This window comes from Heptranchias perlo, unplaced genomic scaffold (genome assembly GCF_035084215.1).
Source record: "Heptranchias perlo isolate sHepPer1 unplaced genomic scaffold, sHepPer1.hap1 HAP1_SCAFFOLD_56, whole genome shotgun sequence".
Classification (NCBI taxonomy): Eukaryota; Metazoa; Chordata; class Chondrichthyes; order Hexanchiformes; family Hexanchidae; genus Heptranchias; species Heptranchias perlo.
The window spans coordinates 4,918,175-4,944,028 of NW_027139581.1; the positions used below are offsets into that span (position 1 = coordinate 4,918,175).

Here is a 25,854-nt window from a genome sequence, read left to right on the forward strand (position 1 = left end):
AACTCCACCCCAGAAAACGTATTTGAAACATTCTGAAATTGCCGGCTGAATTCAAATCACAGAAATATTCTGAACTCTGTCAGTGAAGCTGCTCTCTCTTCACATCAGCACTGTAAGACTGCGGGATTCATATTTTCTTTTTTCCGTCATTTTCTTTCAGTAATATTCAGAACTTTCGGTAGCTTCACTCCACATCAGTAAAATGCTTGTTTACCTGTAATTTTCAATATGGAGTGACGGTGTTAAGGGATTAACCGAACCTGTTTGTTCACTGACCTTAATTAATGTCAATGTGTCGTTTAATTGTCTCACTGGAGAGTTCCCTCTGGGCCATAAATAGGGACTGTTTTCAAGGCGTCACAGCAGAGTGTTTGATGCAGCTTTGCCTCCAGTACAAACAGTGATCATTGGATCTCAGAGATAATGAAGTCATGTTCTGGTATATTCCAACTGAGCTTCGGATTCTGTGGGCAATTTTTGATGTACAAAAGATTTACTATCCGCTCCTCGCTGCTGTTGGTGTTCCTGGTAAGTCATTATTTCAGCAATTAATTCTGTAAACCATATTTAACTGTATTTACTGTCCTTGTTCTTTAGACCCGGTTATTAATTGTATTCAGTGTAATCCTCTTGTTCAGTGTCTGTTAATGCACCTTGTTTCCTTCATGTAACATGTGAACAGTTGCCGATTCATTGGTCCCAGTCCAATGAACAGTCTGTTCTTTTTATGACTTTCTTCAACTGATGGTCATTTTTTAGGATTTGCCTGTTATTTGAGTCTCGTGCACAAGGAATGTTGGTGGACGATTCTCTTTATTGAACAGTTTGCCGTCTGCTCTCTGCACTGAACCCTAGTATCGGATCAGAAATATGTGTTCATAGAGTAAGACAGCTGCCTGGAGCTGAATCATTATTGGATATTGTCCAATATTTCAGAGTGTATTGGTGACCTATCTGTTAGCGCTGGTTTCCACAGATCAGTGTCATTAACTATAACCAGCAGACCTTAAAACTCCTGTTACCTGTGAACAAGTAACTTGAATTGTCTTTCCCAGGGGTTTCTAACTGTTTCAGCATTGTTTTTTCCAAGTTGTTATCTGTTAAGGTTCTTAGTTGTTTTGAGAACCAAAAGCCAGTTCGAAGCTTTTCGAAGCTTCCACTCATCGTTGCTTTCATTCAGATCAGTTGTTGTTGAAAACCGAAGCTTCTCAAAGTTTCTGCACATTGCTGCCTTTGCAGTTTAAAATTACAATGTCCAAATGTAATGTCCAAAGGGGGAAAGTTAACCCTTTTATTCACGGTTCTCTCTCGTCTCCTCTTCAAATCTGCCGTCATCACCCCATCCTCAAAAAAAATCCATGATCCCTCGGTCCTTGTAAATTACGGCCCCATCTCCAACCTCCCTTTCCTCTCCTTGAACGTGTTGTCGTTTCCAAAATCTGTGCCCATCTTTCCTGCAAATGCATTAGCAACCTCCCCAATCAGGTTTCCACCGCTGCCACAGCACTGAGACGGCCCGAATCAAAGTCACAAATGACATCCCATGTGACTGACCGTGGAAAACTATCCCTCCTCTTCCTTCTTGGCCTGTCTGCAGCCTTTGACACGGGTGTCCGCACCAGCCACCTCCAACGCCTCTCGTCCGTTGTCCAACTGGGTGGGACTGCCCTCGCCTGCTTCCATTCCTATCAATTCAGGATTCGCGAGGGAATCTCCTGTAATGATTCATCTTCCCGCCCCCGCACCGTTATCTCTGGTGTCCCACAAGGAACAATCATTGACCTCCTCCCATTTCACAAATTGAAGCTTCCCCTCAGCGACATCATCCGAAAACACAAAGTCAGATTCCACATGGAACTGACACCCAGCTGTTTCTCACCACCGCCTCTCTCGACCCCTTCACTGCGAATCCAACGTCCAGTCCTGGATGAGCAGAAATTTCGTCCATTTAAACATTAGAAAGACTGAAGCCATTGTCTTCGGCCCCTATCACAAATTCCGTTCATTCGCAACTGATTCCATCCCCCTCCCTGGTCACAGTCTGAGGCTGAACCAGACCAGTAGGCGTTCTATTTGACCCTGAGCTGAGCTTCTGTCCCCATGTCCTCTCCATCACCAAGCTCGCCGACTTCCACCTCCCGAACATCGCCCGTCTCCGCCCCAGCCTCAGCCCATCTTCTGCTGAAATCCTGATCCGCGGTTTTGTTACCTCCGGACTCGACTATTCCAATGCTCTTCTCGCCGGTCTTCCCACCACCCTCCATAAACTTGAGCTCATCCAAAACTCTGCTGCCCGCATCCAAACTCGCACCTAGTCCCGTTCACCCATCACCCCTCTGCTTGCTGACCTACATTGGCTCAAGGTCGAGCGAAGCCTCAATTTAAAAATTCCTAAACTCGGGTTACATAGAATTACATAGAATTTACAGCTCACAAACAGGCCATTCGGCCCAACTGGTCCATGCCGGTGTTTATGCTCCACACGAGCCTCCTCCCATTCTACTTCATCTCACCCTATCAGCATATTCTTCCATTCCTTTCTCCCTCTTGTACTTAGTTAACTTCCGCTTAAATGCATCTATTCAATTCGCCTCAACTATTCCTTGTGGTAGCGAGCTCTACATTCTAACCAGTCCCTGGGTAACTCAGTCTCCCCTGAACTGATTATTGGATTTGTTGGTCATTATCTTATATTTATGACCACGAGTTTTGTCCCCCCACTCCACCACAAGTGAAAAAAAGGAGAGAAAAGAGTCCCAGCCTGTTCAGCCTCTCCTGATAAGTATATCCTCTCAGTTCTGGTATCATCATTGTAAATCTGTTTTGCACTCACTCCAGTGCCTTTAAACCATTGTTATTAATGGAGATCACAACTGTGCACAATACTCCAAGAATGGACTAACCACTGGTTATAAATCACTGGTCAGGCCTCAGCTGTCCAATTGTCTCCAATTATGGGCATCACACTTTCGGAAGGATTTCAAGGCCTTGGAGAGGGTGCAGAGGAGATTTAGTAGAATGTTCCCAGGGATGAGCGACCAGGCTGCTGCTTTTACTCTCAGTCTGATGCACAATTCCCTGTTTTTCTCTTCCTCACAGTGAACTTAGTAACGATTGTGATCCTGTCTCGAGGAAGGTGCGGTCTCTCCAAATGTGTCACTCGTTACCTGGTGTCCATGGCAGCGGCGGATCTACTGGTCGTTATCACTGATCTGATATTCATGCAAATTCCTATTCATTATTCGTCTCAGTTTCAGTTCATTTGGAACTTTAAACTGTGTAATATCCACGCCGTCCTGCTGTACTCAGTCACAGACTGTTCTGTCTGGTTCACAGTCACTTTCACCTTTGATCGATTTGTGGCCATTTGTTGCCAGAAGCTGAAAACAAAATATTGCACCGAGAAAACGGCGGCTGTGGTTCTGGGAACAGTGAGTATGCTGTTCTGTGTGAAGAACACTTTCTGGTACTTTATGCTTGGAGGTGAATATTGGATGAGTAATTCTCCCTGGTTTTGTTATGTATCAGATTATGTTATTTATTCACAGGTGTGGGCAGTAATTGAATTCCTTCATTATATTGTAACCCCATTTGTTCCATTTGTTCTGATTCTGCTGCTCAATGCTTTAACCGTCAGACACATTTTAGTGTCGAGCAGAGTCCGCAGGAGACTCCGGGCCCACAGCAGTGCGGAGTGTCCCAGTGACCCAGAGATGGAGAAGAGAAGGAAATCCATCATTTTACTGTTCGTTATATCGGGGAATTTTATCCTGTTATGGGCGGTGTTTCTGTTGTATTCTGTATGGAACCGATTGTATCTGTTAGACTTTATTCTTGTGTCTCTACCTGAATTTGTACAAGAACTGGGATTTATGCTCCAGCTCCTGAGTTGCTGCACCAACACGTGTATTTATGCCGTGACCCAGACTAAATTCAGAGAGGAGTTGAAGAATGTGGTGAAATATCCCTTTACTGTAATTGTTAAATTTATTAAATAATGAGAAGACTTTCCATCATCACAAGGTGTTGGTCTGGTGTTCTGCCCAATCCCCTCATCTCTGTGATACAAACACAGTGAGGCCGGTTTTCATCTTTCACCGCCCTGATTTAGTGACTAACAGGGACGGTCGAGGTGGGGAAGTCCGCGGAGATCAGTCCCGCTTGATTCCAGCTGATTTTTAGCCCCGTTCAGTCCTCTGGTGCGGCCTGGGGCGGGTGGATGAAGCTCCTGTCCGCCAGGCTCTTGTTTCATGTGTTCACACAAATCGGGCGGGCGGGGCACACATGCAGCCCGTGGAGTGAGGACCAGAGAATCATATTTTAAGAATCATTTTCCGTCTCCTTGGGAACAGAGGAACAGGAGTCGGCCATTGAAACCCTCGAGCGTGTTCCCACATTCTATTCGATCAAGTTCGATCTGTATATTAACTCCATTTACCCGCCTTGGATTTGAACACTTTATACCCTCGACTAACAAAAATCGATCAATCTCAGTTTTGAAATTTTCAATTGATCCCCAGCCTCAACAGCTTTTTGGAGGAGAGGGTTCCAGATTTCCACTGCCCTTTGTGTGAAGAAATGATTTCTGACATCACCCTTGAACGGTCTACCTTTAATTTTAAGGTTATGCCCCCTTGTTCTGGACTCCCCCACCAGAGGAAATAGTTTCTCTCTATCTTCCCCATCAAATCCTTTAATCACCTTAAATACGACGATTAGATCTGCTCTTAATCTTCTATACTGAAGGGAATACAAGCCTGGTCTGTGCAGTCTGTCCTCATAATTTAACCTTTTTAGCCCCGGTATCATTCAGGTGAATCTGTGCTGTACCCCCTCCAAGGCCCATATATCCGTCCTGAGGTGCGCTGCCCAGAACTGAATTCAGTCTCCAGATGGGGTCGAACCAGAGCTCAGCACAGCTTTAACATAACTTCCACCCTTTGTGTTCCAGCCCTTTTTGATCAGGCTCAAAGTTCCATTTGTGTTTTCAATTATTTTTTGTACCTATCCTTCAGCTTTTAGTGATTTCTGGACTTGGACCCCACAATCTCTCTGCTCTTCCGCAGTCCCGAGCATCTCACCATTTAGATAATCTGATCTATCTTTCTTAGGTCGAAAGTGGATGACCTCACACTTTCCCACATTGAACTCCATCTGCCACAGTTTTGACCATTCATTTAATCTTTCAACGTCCCTTTGCAGCTATCTGCTCCCATCTACAATATTTATTGTGCTTCCTAACTTACTGTCGTCAGCGAGCTTGGATACACGGCTCTCTATTCCTTCATCCAAGTCATTTATGAACATAGTGAAAAGCTGCGGTCCCAGTACAGATCCCTGGGGACACCACTGGTCACATCCTGCTGATTTGAGTCCATACCCATTATCCCCACTCTCTGTCTCCTACCTCCTAACCAATTCCCTGTCCAAGCCAATGGGTTGTCTCCAATTCCATGCACTCTCGATTTTGTCAACAGACTCTTATTTGGAACCTTGTCGAACGCCTTCTGGAAGTTCATATAAATAACATATATAGACAGTCCTAATCTACCACATTAATTCGCTCCTCAAAAAAATCAACTGGCTTCGTTGGACAAGGTAGCAGGAGAGGTCGATACGGTGGTTAAGAAGGCAGATGGAATGCTTTCCTTTGTTAGCTGAGGCATAGAATAAAACAGCAGGGATGTTATGCTGGAACTGTATAAAACACTGGTTAGGCCACAGCTTGAGTACTGCGCACAGTTCTGGTCACATTACAGGAAGGATGTACTTGCACTCGAGAGGGAGCAGAGGAGATTTACAAGGATGTTGCCAGGACTGGAGAATTTTTACTATGATGACAGACAGGATAGTCTGAGGTTGTTTTCCTTGGAACAGAGGAGGCTGAGGGGTAATTTGATTGAGGGGTACAAAATTATGTAGGGCCTCGGTAGAGTGGATCGGAAGGACCTATTTCCCTGAGCAGAGTGATCAATAACCAGGGGGCATAGTTTTAAAGTGATTGGTAGAAGGATTAGAGCAAAAATGAGGAAAATATTTTCACCCAGAGGGCGGTGGGGTCCTGGAACTCACTGCCTGAGAGGGCGGTAGAGGCAGAAACCCTTCACTCATTTAAACAATACCTGGATGTGCACCTGAAGAGCCGTGACCTGCAGGGCTAGGGACCAAACTCGGGAAAGTGGGATTCGGCTGGGTGGCTCGTTTCTCATTCGGCGCCAACACGATGGGCCGAATGGCCTCCTTCTGTGCCGTAAATTTTCTATAACTCTATGATTCTAAGAGGTCCAGGATCAATTTACAGCTTATTGAGTAAGACTTGTCACTGTCCCGGACACTCCCTGTCCCTCAGTATCTGTGTCCGGGGAGAAGCTGATGGATTTGTGTGACCTTCTTCAGGTGAATCTTTGTGTTCATCGAGGTGATGGATGTCAGAGTCTGGAAATGGGACATTTAATCAGTCCGAGCACCTCTTGTCAGTATCCGGGACTCCCAGGCCAGGTCAGCAGTTCATATACAACAAAATAACTTGCATTTATGTAGCGACTTTAACATAATAAAAGGTCCCAAGGCGTTTCATAGGAGCGATTATCAAACAAAATTTGACACTGAGCCACATAAGGAGATATGAGGACAGGTGACCAAAAGCTTGGTCAAAGAGTTAAGCTTTAATGAGCGTCTTAAAGGAGGAGAGAGAGACGGAGATGCGGAGAGGTTTAGGGAGGGAATTCCAAAGCTGAAGGCCGAAGCAGCTGACGGCACGGCCGCCAATGGTGGAGTGATTTCGGAGAAGGGCAGAAATCTCGGAGGGTTGTAGGGCTGCAGGAGGATACAGAGATAGGGAGGGGCGAGGCCGTGGAGGAATTTAGAAACAAGGATGAGAATTTTAAAATCGAGGTGTTCCCAGACCGACCAAAGCAAGCACAGGGGTGATGGATGTACAGGACATGGTGCGAGTTGGAATACGGGCAGCAGAGTTTTGTATGAGCTCAAGTTTATGGAGGGTGGAAGATGAGAGGCCGGCCAGGAGAGCATTGGAAACGTCAAGTCGAGAGGTAACAAACGCATGGATGAGGGTTTCAGCAACAGATGAGCTGAGGTGGGCTGGAGATGTGCAATGTTACGGAGGTGGAAGTAGGCAGTCTTGGTAATGAAGAGGGTATGTGAGTAAATCTCCATTTACGCCGTACTTTCAAACACTCTCAGGGCAGGTACAGGTTTAGATGCAGAGTAAAGCTCCCTCTACACTGTCCCATCAAACACTCCCGGGCAGGGACAGCACGGGTTAGATACAGAGTAAAGCTCACTCGACACTGTCCCATCAAACACTCCCGGGCAGGGACAGCACGGGTTGGATAGAGAGGAAAGCTCCCTCCACACTGTCCCATCAAACACTCCCGGGCAGGGACAGCACGGGTTAGATACAGAGTAAAGCTCACTCTACACTGTCCCATCAAACACTCCCGGGCAGGGACAGCACGGGTTGGATAGAGAGTAAAGCTCCCTCCACACTGTCCCATCAAACACTCCCGGGCAGGGACAGAACGGGTTAGATACAGAGTAAAGCTCACTCTACGCTGTCCCATCAAACACTCACAGGGCAGGTGCAGCACGGGTTAGATACGGAGTAAATCTCCCTCCACACTATCCCATCAAACACTCCCGGGGCAGGGACAGCACAGCTTTGCCCCGTATCGAACTCGTGCTGTATTTAACTTGTGGGTTTTAGAGATATTAACACAACATGGCATGAATACATTAACATCAAATGTCTGATACAATGTGCATTCTGGGAAAGAGGAGTTTAGTCTGAGATGGAAACTCAAAAGGCCCTTCACTGCAGACAGGTCACCATGGCAACACAGATCAGACATTCCATGCCCCAGAATCGGCTGGTTGGAATCTCTGATCAGATGAGGAGAAAGAACAGGACCTTGTCTGTTATTAACCACAAGATAAGTTTCAAACAGTGATAATGGAACAGGTTAAATTAGAATGTGTGATGTTTATATCTAGAATTGTGTAAATATAAGAAATAACATAATTAACAGTCGGCAGGGTGGTTTAGGGATAATGAGAAAATTACTGGAGAAGAGTAATTTCTGTGAAACAAGGAATGTGTCTTCCTGTAAATCACAGATTAGAGAAATTCCGACTGTCTTTTCCTGCCGAAACCCATCAGAGAAGACAAAGAAGAGAGGTGCAGAGATGGGTCACGACAGGGTATAAAAGTGAGGGGATAGTGATGGAAGGGGAGAGTCGGGACTGGAGACACCGGGGATCAAGCTCAGGGCGCCAGAGGTTCCATCCAGCGGGCTGACCTGGTGGAAGTTACTGTGGACACGGGGGACTTGGATGTTTACTCTGATTGATGGATGGATATAAGATACGATCGAGGACAGAGAATCTGCTCATCTCATTTTTCTTAACAAAGTATTAAAGTTGCTGATGCGAGACTCTCAAACCTGCTAATTAATAAGACAAAGTGTTCGCTACAATCTTAAACCCTGAAGTCTCTCTGCTCCTTTAATCATTTTAAAGTTTTACCATTTAGTGTACATTTCATCTCCTTATTCTTCATCGGTAAAGAACGTAGATATGGCAGGACGGACAGTCCCCCGAAACCTCCATCTCACACCAGCACATACAGTCCCTCGACACCTCTATCCCTCACCAGGACATTCAGTCCCCCTACACCTCCATCCCTCACCAGGACATACAGTCCCTCTCCACCTCCATCCCTCACCAGGACATACACTCCCTCTACACCTCCATCCCTCACCAGGACATACAGTCCCTCTCCACCTCCATCTCTCACCAGGACATACTGTCCCCCTACACCTCCAACCCTCCCCAGGACATACAGTCCCTCTACACCTCCATCCCTCACCAGGACATACAGTCCCTCTACACCTCCATCTCTCACCAGTACATACAGTCCCTCTACACCTCCATCCCTCACCAGGACATACAGTCCCTCTACATCTCCATCCCTCACCAGGACATACAGTCCCTCTACACCTCCATCCCTCACCAGGACATACAGTCCCTCTCCACCTCCATCTCTCACCAGGACATACAGTCCCCCTACACCTCCAACCCTCCCCAGGACATACAGTCCCTCTACACCTCCATCCCTCACCAGGACATACAGTCCCCCAACACCTCCATCCCTCACCAGGACATACAGTCCCTCTACACCTCCATCCCTCACCAGGACATACAGTCCCTCTACATCTCCATCCCTCACCAGGACATACAGTCCCTCTCCACCTCCATCTCTCACCAGGACATACAGTCCCCCTACACCTCCAACCCTCCCCAGGACATACAGTCCCTCTACACCTCCATCCCTCACCAGGACATACAGTCCCTCTACACCTCCATCCCTCACCAGGACATACAGTCCCTCTACACCTCCATCCCTCACCAGGACATACAGTCCCCCAACACCTCCATCCCTCACCAGGACATACAGTCCCTCTACACCTCCATCCCTCACCAGGACATACAGTCCCTCTACATCTCCATCCCTCACCAGGACATACAGTCCCTCTCCACCTCCATCTCTCACCAGGACATACAGTCCCCCTACACCTCCAACCCTCCCCAGGACATACAGTCCCTCTACACCTCCATCCCTCACCAGGACATACAGTCCCTCTACACCTCCATCCCTCACCAGGACATACAGTCCCTCTACACCTCCATCCCTCACCAGGACATACAGTCCCTCTACACCTCCATCCCTCACCAGGACATACAGTCCCTCTCCACCTCCATCTCTCACCAGGACATACAGTCCCCCTACACCTCCAACCCTCCCCAGGACATACAGTCCCTCTACACCTCCATCCCTCACCAGGACATACAGTCCCTCTATACCTCCATCCCTCACCAGGACATACAGTCCCTCTACACCTCCATCCATCACCAGGACATACAGTCCCTCTACACCTCCATCCCTCACCAGGACATACATTCCCTCTCCACCTCCATCTCTCACCAGGACATACAGTCCCCCTACACCTCCAACCCTCCCCAGGACATACAGTCCCTCTACATCTCCATCCCTCACCAGGACATACACTCCCTCTCCACCTAAATCTCTCACCAGGACATACAGTCCCCCAACACCTCCATCTCTCACCAGGACATACAGTCCCTCTACACCTCCAACCCTCCCCAGGACATACAGTCCCTCTACATTTCCATCCCTCACCAGGACATGCAGACCCCCTACACCTCCCCCTTGAATTTCATATTAAAATGAAAAGCATTGTTTACGATCCCTGTTTCAAGTAGACAAAATGATGTACCGATATTACTGGGCAATACACCGAGCTGAGGATATTCCAGGGCCTCCCCCACTCTATTAATGAGGGTGTTGGAACAGGCCAGGTTATCAGCACAGTGATTGTCTGATTGGTCAGATTTTGGACTCTAGGAATAACCATTGACGTTTCCAACCATCACAGAATCGCCCAGAATGAGTCTGAACCGGACGATTAATCTCCCGATCTTTGAGGGCACTATATTCAGGAGGAATGAAACCTTTAAAGGATGTCCTTCGGCGCTTTATAAATGCAAATTCTTACTTTTTTCCAACAACTATATTTAGATTCTCCGATACTCAAAGCAACAACTCCGGTTACTTGAATTATTCTCAATATTCACGACTTATTTACTTTCATTCAGCTTAAATGACTGACTCCTTCTTACGGACGATTAACCCAGAACTGACAATTGTTACATGACCAACTCATGTGAGTGTAGAAGTGAACCCAGTCAGAGTCAGCACCTTCAGGGGAGGAGAGAGAGAGGGGAACCAGTGAGTGTCGAACTGAACCCAGTCAGAGTCAGCACCTTCAGGGGAGGATAGAGAGAGGGGAACCAGTGAGTGTGGAACTGAACCCAGTCAGAGTCAGCACCTTCAGGGAGGAGAGAGAGGGGAACCAGTGAGTGTAGAACTGAACCCAGTCAGAGTCAGCACCTTCAGGGGAGGGGAGAGAGGGGAACCAGTGAGTGTCGAACTGAACCCAGTCAGAGTCAGCACCTTCAGGGGAGGACAGAGAGGAGAACCAGTGAGCGTGGAACTGAACCCAGTCAGAGTCAGCACCTTCAGGGGAGGAGAGAGAGAGGGGAACCAGTGAGTGTCGAACTGAACCCAGTCAGAGTCAGCACCTTCTGGGGAGGATAGAGAGAGCGGAACCAGTGAGTGCAGAACTGAACCCAGTCAGAGTCAGCACCTTCAGGGGAGGAGAGAGAGTGGAAACAGTGAGTGTCGAACTGAACCCAGTCAGAGTCAGCACCTTCAGGGTAGGAGAGAGAGTGGAACCAGTGAGTGCAGAACTGAACCCGGTCAGAGTCAGCACCTTCAGGGTAGGAGAGAGAGTGGAACCAGTGAGTGTCGAACTGAACCCAGTCAGAGTCAGCACCTTCAGGGGAGGAGAGAGAGGGGAACCAGTAAGTGTAGAACTGAACCCAGTCAGAGTCAGCACCTTCAGGGGAGGGGAGGGAGGGGAACCAGTGAGTGTAGAAATGAACCCAGTCAGAGTCAGCACATTCAGGGGAGGAGAGAGAGGGGAACCAGTGAGTGTGGAACTGGACCCACTCGGAGTCAGCACCTTCAGGTGTGGCTTAAAACTCGGAGAAGGAAATATTTTGGAGATGGTGCGATGGGTTTGGATTTCAGCACAGGGAGGAGGGAGAGTGTGTGGGACGGGGATTTACAGTCTGGTGGAATGAGCGGGAAGAATATTCGACAGAAACAAGAATTGTCTGTTCCGAATTTCTATCCTGATTTAAAGTGATGACTTTTGTAAACTCCTTTTACAGGGTATTGGAAGGGGAGGAATTACAGACGGGAAACTCAAACCAAACATCACGTCAAGATCTGACCGAGTCACTCGATTCTTCAGGACCTGAATATCATCGGCCTTTGAATGTGGAAGGAGAAATGTTTGTCTGTTGTGTCTGTGGGAAAAGATCAAACATCCGTGTGAGTGGAAAATCACCGAGACACACACACCCGAGTGAGAGTGTTCCAGTGCACTGAGTGTGGAAAGAGCTTTAACCAGTCACACAGCCTGAAAAAACATCGCACCGTTCACAGCGGGGAGAAACCGTCCACGTGTTCTGTGTGTGGACGAGGCTTCAACTGATCGTCCAACCTGGAGAGACACAAGGACACCCGGACCACGCAGAAACCGTGGAAATGTGGGGACTGTGGGAAGGGATTCAATTCCCCATCCCAGCTGGAAACTCATCAGCGCATTCACACTCGGGAGGGGCCGTTTACCTGCTCCCTCTGTGGGAAGGGATTCACTCAGTCATCCACCCAGCTGCCACACCAGCGAGTTCACATCGGGGAGAGGCCGTTCACCGGCTTCGTGTGTGGGAAGGGATTCACTCGTTCATCCCACCTCACTGTGCACCGACTTGTTCACACTGATAAAGGACCCTTCAAATGTTCTGACTGTGAGAAGAGATTTAAAAGCAAAAGGAATCTGCAGAGAGACCAACGTATTCACACTGGAGAGGCTGTTTAAAATGGTCTGAGACACCAGTGAGTTCACCTGTGATGCAGGGGTTGGATTCTGCTGTGATTTCTGCTGTTAATCACATCCAGGACTGAACCATGTTCATTCTGACAGTTGGGGTTTGTTTCTGCTGATGTAAATAACCCCTATAACTGGACTGTAGTTTAATATTCTGGATACACGGTGAATAAATCAGCTTTGTTTCAAACACATTGTTGTCGATTTTTGTATTTCCCACTTGAGTGTTTAGCATCACCTGACTGGAGCTCAGAAAGGACAATCTGGGGGGAGGATCGTCCGGTGGGAACAGAACTTCAGCCCGGACACAGTCCTTCAGGGCCGCACTGAGAGGGGCAAACGGCACTTTGGGATTTCTCGCCTCTCTTCACTGACAGCAAAGTCACCGTGAGGATCCTGGCAAGCGGCTCACAGAGCACCCGTCCCATCTCTTTAAACACCCTTGGGTGGATATCATCTGGACCTGGAGCACAATCTATTTTGAGATTTGTTCTTTTATCCAAGATGACATCCCTTTCTATTTTAATATTTCTGATATTACTGTTGACAGCACATCCCACAGAATGAAACAGGGCCAATAAGGAAAAAAGTACTCCTTAAAATTCCTCTTTGGCTGTTATCTGTTGTTAAACCCATTTAAAATAAATGGGATAAATTCTGCATTAAAATAGCAGAGGGAGGAGTTCACAGGAGCCTGTTAACGGCTGGTACAATTATCCACCTGTCATTTGATCTCCAGATAAAGAAGGACCTGCAGTGTGTTTCCAGAATTCCCTGTTTTATTAATGTGTGCGGGTTAGACACCAGGATAACTAAAAATACACGACCTGGACCATCCCCGGTGCATCCCTGGCGTTGGGGCGGGGGGAGGATCGGTCATTACTATTGACAGTTGCTCCGGGAAGAGAAGATCTTTGGAAATGATGGTGGACAATTTTGGTAATAATAGTCAAAGTTTTTCCAGCTACGTCTGGAGTCAGAAGACCGTTAATAAGATTTTGAATCACTGAAGGACAGTTCAGGACAGATTCAAACAGATTCCCAGGCTGTGACAGAGCTGTTAAATGATTATTTCACATCAGTGTCCACTCGTGTGGATGATGCTCAGATTCCAGCTCTGGGATGTGGTGTCGACAATAACATCAGAAATATTAAAATAGAAAGGGATGTCATCTTGTATAAAATAGGAAATCTCAGAATAGATTGTGCTCCAGGTACAGATGATATTCACCCAAGGGTGTTTAAAGAGATGGGACGGGTGCTCTGTGAGCCCCTTCCCTGGATCTTCAACAGCTCAATAGAGTCAGGGATTGTTCCCTGAGATTGGAAGGTAACTCACGTCGTCCCCATTCTCAAAAAAGGGAACATTCTGGTCCGGAATGCACCTGTCTTGTTTGACTTCCTGTACTCCTAATCTGTTTTGCATCCATAACTGGCTGCCGCAGTGATTATCAGCGATAAACCACAAGCACACCGCACTCTCTGCTGCACACTCCTTGTAAGCATTATCACTGGTGTCAGCTGGGACTCAGTGGGGAGCTCTCTCGCCTCTGAGTCAGAGGGTTGTGGGTTTAAGTCCCACTCCAGAGACTTGAGCACATAATCCAGGATGACACTCGCAGTGCCAGTACTGAGGGAGTGCTGCACTGAAGGAAGTCACGTCTTTCGAATGAGTCATTAATCCGAGGCCCCATCTGACCTCTCGGGCATCCTTTGATCGTGAAAGGCGCCATTTTAATGCAAGTCTTTCTTTCTTTCTGTGACCTCTACAATGGGGAGGAAAACTGCAAGAAGAGGGGGAAAGAGGAGCCCGTTCTTCTCATTGCAACCTGCGAGCTTTACCCTGTAACCTTTACTCTGCAGATAAATTAACTCCCTTGTTTAATTTATCAAATTAAGTTTATTTTCTTTTAAATTTAGTTTTACGCAATAAGTTACTGAGCCCACATTCCGACAAAAGAAGAAAACAGAAGAGATAATCACCACCAACCACCTGCCTGTCGACTTGTGACGTTACACTGCAGTTTGGTTTTATTGTTGCAGTGACCCGCTCTCGGTCCCCCTCCCCCCGGTACGCTCCTCTCCGCTGACTAATCAAATGCAGCTCACCCCTGACTGCACCGAATCCCCAATTTATAGACTCTATCGAAACCACACTCCGTCTATAGCTGTTACTCCGTGCGTTCGTAAAACCCTTCTGAATTTATGCTCTCCAGAATGCCAATCACTTGAGTCAGCCCCAGCTGACTTTGGGGATCTGGGGTGGAGGGTGGCGCACGGAGCAGTCGCGTGCAACCGGCGGTTACGCCATTTCACGGACACCCAGGCCGCTTGTGATTTCTGCGGCCTGGAGGAGTCCGTGTTCCATCTGTACACTGGGTGTGCGAGACTGCAGCCCCTGTTCCATTATTTGAAGGGGCTGCTCCTCAAGTTCTGGCTGCACTTCAGTCCCACGCTCCTGATCTTTGGCCGCCCGGTGAGGAGGGGGGCGGGCAGGTCGGTGGACGTTCTCGTGGGCCTGCTCCTGGGCCTGTCCAAGGTGGCCATCCACAGGTCTAGGATGATCGTGGTCCGTGGGGGCGGTCGCTCGGCCTGTCTGCCTCTCTTCCGCGGAATGCTCCGCGCCCGGGTGGCCCTGGAGATGGAGGACGCGGTGTCTGCCGGTACGCTCGAGGCTTTCCGCGGCCGGTGGGCACCGCAGGGGCTGGAGTGCATCCTGGACGAGGATAATAAAATTTTAATTTGAACACTTGGTTTTGGTTTATTTGGTTTTTAGTATTTAAGCACACCCCACACCGCACCCCCCTTATAAAAGGGGGGCCTAATTTAAAAAAAAAGTCAGCCCCAGCTGACAGTAGATTACCAGTTCTAACCAGTCATCTAATTAACTCGGTGACCAATTGGCAGTTCAGGCTGCTTGTTTACCACTAACTGAAAACTGCAAGTTCAGATCAAATTTGAGTGAAATGCTTGATGCCAAACTTAGTCAAATTTTAGATAAAGATCAAACCATAAAAATCCCCTCACTCACAAAATTCCCAATATTTGACTCTGTCGAAACCAGACTCTGTTGATCGCTGCTACTCCGTGCTCCCTCACTCGAACTGCTGGTCAGGATTGAGGATTGGGGTTAGAGTAGTCGTTCGGGCTGATGGGTAGGATTGAGGATTGGGGTTTGTGGTTAGGGATGGTGGTCAATATTGTGGATTCGGGTTAGTGGTTTAGAGCCGGTGGTAGGATTGAGGATTGGGGTTTGTGGTTCGGGCTGGTGGTGAGGATTGAGGATTGAGGTTAGTGGTTCGGGCTGGTGGTCAGGATTGAGGATTGGGGTTAGTGGTTCGTGCTGGTGGGTAGGATTGAGGATTGGGGTTAGTAGCTCGGGATGGTGGTCAGGATTGGGGTTCGTGGTTAGGTTTGGTGGTCAGGATTGAGCTTGGACATAGAGAAAGATTTGAAAGAGCGTCCTCAAGGAGGAGAGAGAGACAGAGCCGTTTGGGAAGAGAATTCCAGAGCTCAGGGCTGCTGTTAAGGCCAGCATTTATTGCCCATCCCTAATTGCACTTGAGAAGGTGGTGGTGAGCCGCCTTCTTTAACCGCTGCAGTCCGTGTGGTGAAGGTTCTCCCACAGTGCTGTGGTTAGTGGTTAGAGCGGGTGTGTAGGGTTGTGATGGCAGAGGTCATGGGTTTGGGAGGTGCTGTTGAAGAAGCCTTGGCGAGTGCATTGTGTAGATGGTACACACTGCAGCCACTGTGCGTCTGTGGGGGAGGGAGTGAACATTTAGGGTGGTGGATGGGGTGCCATTCAAGCGGGCTGCTTTGTCCTGTGTGGTGTCAAGCTTCTGGAGCGTTGTTCGAGCTACACTAATCCAGGCAAGTGGAGAGTATTCCATCGCATTCTTGACCTGTGCCTTGTAGATGGTGGAAAGACTTTGGGGAGTCAGGAGGTGAGTCATTCGCCGCAGAATACCCAGCCTCTGATCTGCTTTGTAGCCACAGTATTTATATGGCTGGTCCAGTTAAGTTTCTGGTCAATGGTGACCCCCAGGATGTTGATGGTGGGGGGGTTCGGCGATTGTAATCCTGTTGAATGTCAAGGCGAGATAGTTAGACTTTCTCTTTTTGGAGATGGTCATTGCCTGGCACTTGTCTGACGCCAATGTTACTTGCCTCTTATCAGCCCAAGCCTGGATGTTCTCCAGCTCTTGCTGCATGCGGGCTCGGACTGCTTCTTAATCTGAGAGGTTGCGAATCGAACTGAACACTGTGCAATCTTCAACGAACATCCCCACTTCTGACCTTATGATGGAGGGAAGGTCATTGTAAGGTCTGACGGAATAAAGAAGGACAAGGGGGAAGATCCTTTCTCTTTAATTCTGTTTTACAGATGTTTTTTGTTTTCAGTGTACTGTCTCTTTCAGAAGCCGGTTGACTGTTACTGTCCCTTTAAAAAGTCTGATGAATGTTACTCTCCCTGTTAAAGCCTGATGAATGTTTTCCCACCTGTTAACACCAATTGCATTATGTTCTGTTTTTTTTATTTATGAATTACACTGTGTTATTCCCCCATTACTCCGTGCTCTCTGTCCTGAATTGATCCATTTTACTAACTAATGTTGAAATCTTTGCTCCGCCCCACAGGGTTCCATCTGTTTGAAGCCACAACAGAAAGGTCCAGTTTTCTCCTGGAGTTTGAGATCAATCAGGTTCAAAAATGTTGCAGAGTTTCAGCCAATGAGGGAGATCCGGGCTCAGCCCCGCCCACTCGGTGCCGCAAGTCCCGCCCCTCACTCACTCCCATTGGTTGGAGGACCCTTCGCACGCAAGGTGCTCCAGCCCCACCCCCGCTCTTCCTATTGGCCCGGAGCTCCCGTCAATCACCCGGGCAGTGTGAGGTGAGCATGCGCGGCGGGCGGGCGGCGACTGAGGGAGAGGCGGAGGGGAAAGAGCTGGAGAGAGCGGGTTAATAAAGGGCGGGGATCGCAGGGCCCAGAAACACCGAGTGTAGGGCCCAGGACCCGAGAGAAAACAGGCGGCATTACCCCCCCCCTCCATTATCCCCCCTCCATTATCCCCCCTCCACTACCCGCCCTCCATTATCCCCCCTCCACTACCCGCCCTCCATTCTCCACCCTCCATTATCCCCCCTCCACTACCCGCCCTCCATTATCCCCCCTCCACTACCCGCCCTCCATTATCCCCCCTCCACTACCCGCCCTCCACTACCCCCCCTCCATTCTCCCCCCTTTCCCCCCGTTATTGATCCGCCGGTTCCCGGTTTCGCTCAAGCGGAAACGCAACGAGCGGCCCATGGGCCCCGCGCATGCGCCAAACTGCGGGACAGTCTGGGAGCGTCTATAAACGAAAGAAAAATAACGAGGGTCAGGGAGCGTTTGTAAATGAAGGATAAAAGGTGACGTTCAGGGAGTGTCTGTAAATGAAGGAGAAATGGTGAAGGTAAGGGAGCGTCTGTAAATAAAGGAGAAAAAGTGACGGGTCAGGGAGTGTCTGGAAATAAAAGTGAAATGGTGATGATCTGGGAGTGTCTGCAAGTGAAGGTGAAATCATGATCCATCAGGCAACGTCTGTAAATGAAAGAAAAATAATAATGTGTCAAGGACATTTGTAAATGAAGGAGAATTCATGCTGGAGCAGGCAGCTTCAGTAAATGAAGGAAAAATCATGGGTCAGTGATCGTCCATAAACGAAGAGAAATGGAGACGAGTCAGGGGGTGTTAGAGAATCATACTTACCTATTTAACGCGCAGGTTAAAAATCAACATAACAACAATATAAAGACAAATCATCAGCAATATTATATCAGCGCTTTTCATCAGTTCACTTCAAGGCAGTTTGCAAAACTCTGTTGCCAGTCTGATTAACCCTTTCCTTAAAGAGAGACAACTCCTGCTACTGCCCCCTCGACCATGTCCCCACCACTGAAGATCATCAATTCTCAGACCGTTACTGACCTCATCTCTTCAGGAGGAGAAACCAGTCATTATAGAACTTAACCCAGCCAGAGTCAGCACCTTCAGGGGAGGAGAGAGGGAGGGGAACCAGTGAGTGTAGAACTGAACCCAGTCAGAGTCAGCACCTTCAGGGGAGGAGAGAGAGGGGAACCAGTGAGTGTAGAACTGAACCCAGTCAGAGTCAGCACCTTCAGGGGAGGAGAGAGAGGGGAACCAGTGAGTGTAGAATTGAACCCATTCAGAGTCAACACCTTCAGGGGAGGAGAGAGAGGGGAACCAGTGAGAGTAGAACTGAACCCAGCCATAGAAGTGGGAGTGAGAAAACTGGATATGGAGTAAGGAATGATGGAGATGGTGCGATGGGTTTGGATTTCAGCAGAGGGAGGAGGGAGAGTTTGTGGGACGGGGATTTACAGCTTTGGGGGAACAAGAGATGAAAGAATGTTCCATAGAAACTAAAATTGTCTGTTCTGAATTTCTATCCCGTATTCACAGTGATGACTTTTGTAAACTTTTTTGTAGGGCATTAGAAGGGGAGGATTTACAGACGGGAAACTCAAATCAAACATCACGTCAAGATCTGATGGAGACACTCTATTCATCAGGACCTGAATATCATCGGCCTTTGAGTATGGAAGGAAAAAGCACCATTCACAGAGGGGAGAGGCCGTGGGAATGTGGGGACTGTGGGAAGGGATTCAATTGCCCGTCCCAGCTCGAAACTCATCGACGCAGTCACACTGGGTAGAGGCCGTTGATCTGCTCCGTGTGTGGGAAGAGATTCACCAAATCATCCCACCTGATTGAACACCAATTTGTTCACATTGATAAGAGACTGATTAAATGTTCTGAGTGTGAGAAGAGCTTTAAAAACACAAAGGATCTGTTGACACACCAGCGAGTTCACACTGGGGAGAGGCCGTTCACCTGCTCCGTGTGTGAGAAGCGATTCACTCAGTCTTGCCACCTGCTGACACACCAGCGAGTTCACACTGCAGAGAGGCCGTACCTCTGCTCTGTGTGTAGGAAGGGATTCACTCAGGCTTCCAACCTGTTGAGACACCAGCGAGTTCATACTGGGGAGAGGCCGTTCACCTGCTCCGTGTGTGGAAGCAAATTCAGTTTTTCAGCCAGCCTCAGTAAACACCAACTTGTTCACACCAATAAGAGACCCTTTAAATGTTCTGACTGTGAGAAGAGCTTTAAAAGCACTAAGCATCTGCTGAAACACCAACGTACTCACACTGGGGAGAGGCCGTTCACCTGCTCCGCATGTGGGAAGGGATTCACTTAGTCATCCCACCTGCTCTGACACCAGCGACATCACATTGGGGAGAGGCCGTTCACCTGCTCCGTGTGTGGGAAGGGATTCACTCAGTCATCCCACCTCCTGTCACACCAGCGAGTCCACAAGTGACTGCAGGGGTTGGATTCTGCTGCTATTGCCGCTGTTAATCAAATCCAGGACTGAACCATGTTCATTTTTGCAGTTGGGGATTGTTTCTGCTGATGGTAATTACATGTAGCCGTGGTATCCAGGGAAGGGATCGGTAACACGCTGCAATTTAATATTTAATACATGTGAAATAAATCAGCTTTGCTTCAAACACACAGTGTGTCAAGTCCTTGAGTTCTCCAAGGTAAGAGGAGACTATTTGACGTCCTGTTACCCACTGTTCCATTTTTGGATCTTTCTCCTTTCTCACTCTGGATTATTTCAGTTCTCATACCTTCAGTTACTCTCATGGACAAGTCCCAGCTCCCCATACCTCCCAGATTCCTTCTCCGAACCTCAGTATCCAGGGAAGGTATCGGTAACAGGCCCGGGATCTCTAAACACTAAACCCAGTCTGTTAATTACTCCACTGTAGGGGTGAGGGCTGTAACAGGTGAGTGTGATCCCCTCCCAACCAATGTGTGACGCTTCTGCAGTCTAATATCCTGCTGCCACTCACTGCCCCGACTGACGGGTGAAGAGTTGCCACTTAACTGGTCTTGGAGCTTGACCACACCTGTGGATCTGTGAGCCCAGTGGGAGTCGGGACCTTCAGGAGAGGAGAGGAGAAAATGGTGAGAAACCCCCTGTGAGCAGAGTGAGAATAAAATAAATGAGGCACTGGGACCCTGAAGCCCCGCCCACTCTTTGTTCCCGGTCACTGGGACCCTGAAGCCCCGCCCACTCTTCGTTCACCGTCACTGGGACCCTGAAGCCCCGCCCACTCTTTGTCCCTGGTCACTGGGACCCTGAAGCCCCGCCCACTCTTTGTTCACCGTCACTGGGATCCTGAAGCCCCGCCCACTCTTTGCTCCCTGTCACTGGGACACTGAAGCCCCGCCCACTCTTTGTTCCCGGTCACTGGGACCCTGAAGCCCCGCCCACTCTTTGTTCCTCGTCACGGGGACCCTGAAGCCCCGCCCACTGTTTGTTCCTGTACCTTGAAGGCTGCGCCTGCGCAGTTCTGCTGACAAACGTCCTGACCTTCCTCTACAAAAATGGCGGTCGGAGACCCACGCCTGTTATCGGGGAATAAGGCTCACGGCTTCAATCCGGGTGAACACGCCTCTGCAGCCGCGCTCTATCTTTATAAACCCTGCGGCGTGGGCTTGCCCGGTTTATTGATCTCCAGCCCCCCGCGTCTTTTACCTGCTTCGGACCCGCGGCTCCGGACAGAAGTCACTCTCGCGCCTGCGCGCTGGTCTCCTGTATTTGGGAATAGGGCGTATTCGCACTCGCGCTGCACTCTGGGTAACTCGGACCACCATTGAAACCATTTTGTTGCCATTTGCTGTGATCGGCGGGGGCCGGTGGGGGGAAACGGGGGGATCAGCGAAAATAAATGGAACTTGATCGGAACATTGGAGCCCGGGGCTCGGCCGCCACATGGAGCGGTCTCCGCCCCGCGCCAGTCTCGCTGGGCCGCCATTAAACGTCAGCAACAGGAGACTGTCGCCATTCTTGAAGGGACAGTGAGCGCACTGTCTCTGCCGTTGGCAGTTAAAGTGCTCTCTTCGACTCCAGGTTGTGTTTTTGTGGTAGTGAAACGCACAGTGCTTCTCCTCAACCGTGGGGCTGAGGCGGATCTTTAAAGGGACAGTGGTTCCCTTCTTTGACATAGAATTACTTCGAGATTACAGCAGAGAAACAGGCCATTCGACCCAACTGGTCGAAGCTGGTGATAATGCTCCACACGACCTTCCTCCCTGCATCATTTAACTCCTTTCTGTGCGTGTTTATTGTTAAAGGTACAGTGCCACTTCTTACCTGTTGGAGTGGTGCAAATATTTAAAGGGACAGTGACTCCACTTTCTGTGTATATTTATACTTAAAGTTACAGTGCACCTCCTTACCTGTGGCAGTTGGCGGGGTTTCAGGGTCTCTGTTCCCAACCTGGTTCCAGTCACCAGGAGACAAAATCATTGACTCATTTAATGTGTTCTCACGCTGCACACAGGGGTTTCTCACCGTTCTCTTAGCTCCTCCCCTCAAGCTGCTGACACGCGCTGGGGTGAGTCTGATTCCCAGAGATTTCTGAAGTAACAACCCCAGGGTTGACTTCCATTTAAAAGTCCCGAGGGTTAGAATCCCCATCTACACTCCCAGGGTTAGAATCCCCATCGACACTCCCAGGGTTAGAATCCCCATCTGCACTCCCAGTGTTAGAATCCCCATCGACAGTCCCAGGGTTAGAATCCCCATCTGCACTCCCAGGGTTAGAATCCCCATCTGCACTCCCAGGGTTAGAATCCCCATCTGCACTCCCAGGGTTAGAATCCCCATCTACACTCCCATGGTTAGAATCCCCATCTACACTCCCAGGGTTAGAATCCCCATCTACACTCCCAGGGTTAGAATCCCCATCGACAGTCCCAGGGTTAGAATCCCCATCTGCACTCCCAGGGTTAGAATCCCCATCTGCACTCCCAGGGTTAGAATCCCCATCTACACTCCCAGGGTTAGAATCCCCATCTGCACTCCCAGGGTTAGAATCCCCATCTGCACTCCCAGGGTTAGAATCCCCATCTACACTCCCAGGGTTAGAATCCCCGTGTACAATCCCAGGGTTAGAATCCCCATCTACACTCCCAGGGTTAGAATCCCCATGTACAGTCCCAGGGTTAGAATCCCCGTGTACAGTCCCAAGTTTAGAATCTCTTTATACAGTGCAGAGGGTGCAGTCGGAAAATGTCTGCCTGCGTGTGTAAATTGTCTTCAGTTGGTTGTATCTGTGTGTAGCATGCTTGTAATTTCCTTCTGTGTGTCGAATGTGTGTTGTTTGTGTGTAGTTTGAGTGTGTAATTTGTGTCTGTGTGTCGTGTGTGTGTACTATGTGTAGTTTGTGTGTCTAATATGTGTCTTTTTGTAGTGTGTCGTATTTGTGTGTGTAGTTTGTGTCTGTGTTTGTTTGTTTACAGTTTGTGTCTGTGTGTAATCTGCCTGTGTTGTTTGTATGTGTGTAATTTCTGACCGTTTGTAGCATGTGTGTTGTTTGTATGTGTGAGTTAGGTATTTTTCATTCGTTCATGGGATGTGGGTGTCGCTGGAGGGCCAGCATTTATTGCCCATCCCTAACTGCCCTTGAGAAGGTGGTGGGGAGCCGCCTTCTTGAACCATGCATTCCATGTGGTGAAGGTTCTCCTACAGTGCAGCTCGGAAGGGAGTTCTAGGATTTTGACGCAGCGACAATGAAGGAACAGCGATATATTTCCAAGTCGGAATGGTGTGTGACTTGGAGGGGAACGTGCAGCTGGTGTTGTTCCCATGTGCCTGCTGCTCTTGTCCTTCCAGGTCGTAGAGGTCATGGGTTTGGGAGGTGCTGTCGAAGAAGCCTTGGCGAGTTGCTGCAGTGCATTCTGTGGATGGTACACACTGAAGCCACAATGCGCCGGTGGTGAAGGGAGTGAATGTTCAGGGTGGTGGATGGGGTGACAATCAAGCGGGCTGCTTTGTCCTGGATGGTGTCGAGCTTCTTGAGTGTTGTTGGAGCTGCACTCGTCCAGGCAAGTGGAGAGTATTCCATCACACTCCTGACTTGTGAACTGGGAACTGAGGTTAAGGGTTATGTCAGTAGAGATGCAGTGGCAGACATTTAATGGGATATTTCATAACACTCAGCAAAGATACATTCCAGTGAGAAAGAAAGACTCCAGGGGAAGGACGTACCATCCTTGTCCAACGAAGGAAGTTAAAGATAGTATCAAATTGAAAGAAAAAGCATACAATTCCGCAAAGATTAGTGACAGGTCAGAAGATTGGTCAAAATATAAAAAACAGCAAAGAATGACTAAAAGAATAATGAGGGAGAGATTTGAGTACGAGAGAAAGCGAGCTAGAAATATAATAACAGATAGTAAGAGTTTCTACAGGTATTTAAAAAGAGTAAGTGAAGTGAGTGTTGGTCCTGGAGAGAGTGTCTGGGGAATTAATAATGGAGAATAAGGAAATGGTGGATGAATTGAACAGATATTTTGCATCCGTCTTCACTGTAGACGATTCAAATAACATGCCAGAAATAATTGTGGATCAAGAGGTGAAAGGGAGGGAGGAACTTAAAACATTTATAATCACCAGGGAAAGGGTTTTAAAAAAAATATTAGATCTATATGCTGACAAGTTCCCAGGTCCTGACGGACTTTATCCGAGGGTATTTAAAGAAGTGGCTGCAGAGATAGTAGGTGCATTGGTATTAATTTTCCAAAATTCCCTAGGTTCTGGAAGGGTCCCATCAGATTGGAAAATAGCAAATACTCCTCTCTATTCAAGAAAGGAATGACACAGAAAGCCGGAAACGACAGGCCAGTTAGCTTAACATCTGTCATGGGGAAAATGCGAGAATCTATTATTAAGGAGGTTCTAGCAGGGCACTGAGAGAATCTCAATGCAATCAGGCAGAGTCAACACGGCTTTGTGAAAGGTAAATCGTGTTTGAATAATTTATTAGAGTTCTTGGAGGAAGTAACAAGCAACGTGGATAAAGGGGACCCTGTGGATGTGGTGTACTTGGATATCCAGAAGGCTTTTGACAAGGTGCCACATCAAAGGTGACTACACAAAATAAGAACTCATGGTGTAGGGGGTAACATATTTGCATGGATAAAGGATTGGTTAGCTAACAGGAAACAGAGAGTAGGCATAAATGGGTCATTTTCAGGTTGGCAAGCTGTAACAAGTGGAGTGCCACAGGGATCAGTGCTTGGGCCTCAACTATTTACAATCTATATCAATGACTTGGATGAAGGGACCAAATGTATTGTTGCTAAATTTGCTTATGAGACAAAGGTAGGAAGGAAAGTAAGTTGTGAAGAGGACATATGGAGTTTATATCGGGATATAGATAGGTTAAGTGAGTGAGCAAAAATTTGGCAGATGGAGTATAATGTGGAAAAAGGGGAACTTGTCCACTTTGGCAAGAGGAATAGAAAAGCAGTATATTATTTAAATGGAGGGAGATTGCAGAACTCTGAAATACAGAGGGATCTGGGTATCGTAATACATGAATCACAGAAATTTGGTATGCAGGTACAAGAAGTGATTAGGAAGGCAAATGGAATGTTGTCATTTACTACAAGGGGAATGGAATATAAAAGTGGAAATGTTTTACTACAGTTGTTCAGGGCATTGGTGAGACCACATCTAGAATACTGTGTGCAGTTTTGGTCTCCTTATTTAAGAAAGGACATAATTGCTTTGGAGGCGGTTCAGAGCAGGTTCACTCGACTGATTCCTGGGATGAGGGGGTTATCTTATGAGGAAAGGTTGGACAAGTTGGGCCTTTATACTTTGGAGATTAGAAGGATGAGAGGTGATCTTATTGAAACATATAAGATCCTGAGGGGACTAGAAGGGATAGATGCTGAAAGGATGTTTCCCCTTGTGGGAGAGACTAGAACTAGGGGCCACAGTTTAAAAATAAGGGGTCTCCCATTTAAGATGGAGATGAGGAGAATTTATTTCCCTGCAGGTCGTGAGTCTGTGGAACTCCCTTCCGCAGAGAGCGGGGGAGGCAGGGTCATTGAATATTTTAAAGGCTGTGTTAGATAGATTCCTGATTATGAAGGGAGTCAAATGTTACAGAAGGTAGACGGGAAAGTAGGGTTGATGTCACAATCAGATCAGCCATGATCTTATCAAATGACAGAGGAGGCTCGAGGGGCCGAATGGCCTATTCCTGCTCTTAATTCGTATGTGCACACGAGTGAGGAATATGCCGCGCCATGAGGTTACAGATTGTGTTGGATTACAATTCTGCTGCTGCTGATGGCTCACAGCGCCTCATGGATGCCCAGTTTTGAGCTGCTCGATCTGTTCTGAATCTATTCCATTTAGCACG

The 25,854-nt window shown here is 48.2% G+C and overlaps 1 pseudogene; it reads left to right on the forward strand.

Moving 5' to 3' along the window:
- The first annotated feature begins 431 nt into the window (after positions 1–431).
- On the forward strand, positions 432–20,067 carry LOC137315769 (zinc finger protein 84-like; annotated as a pseudogene).
- The last annotated feature ends 5,787 nt before the right edge of the window (positions 20,068–25,854 follow it).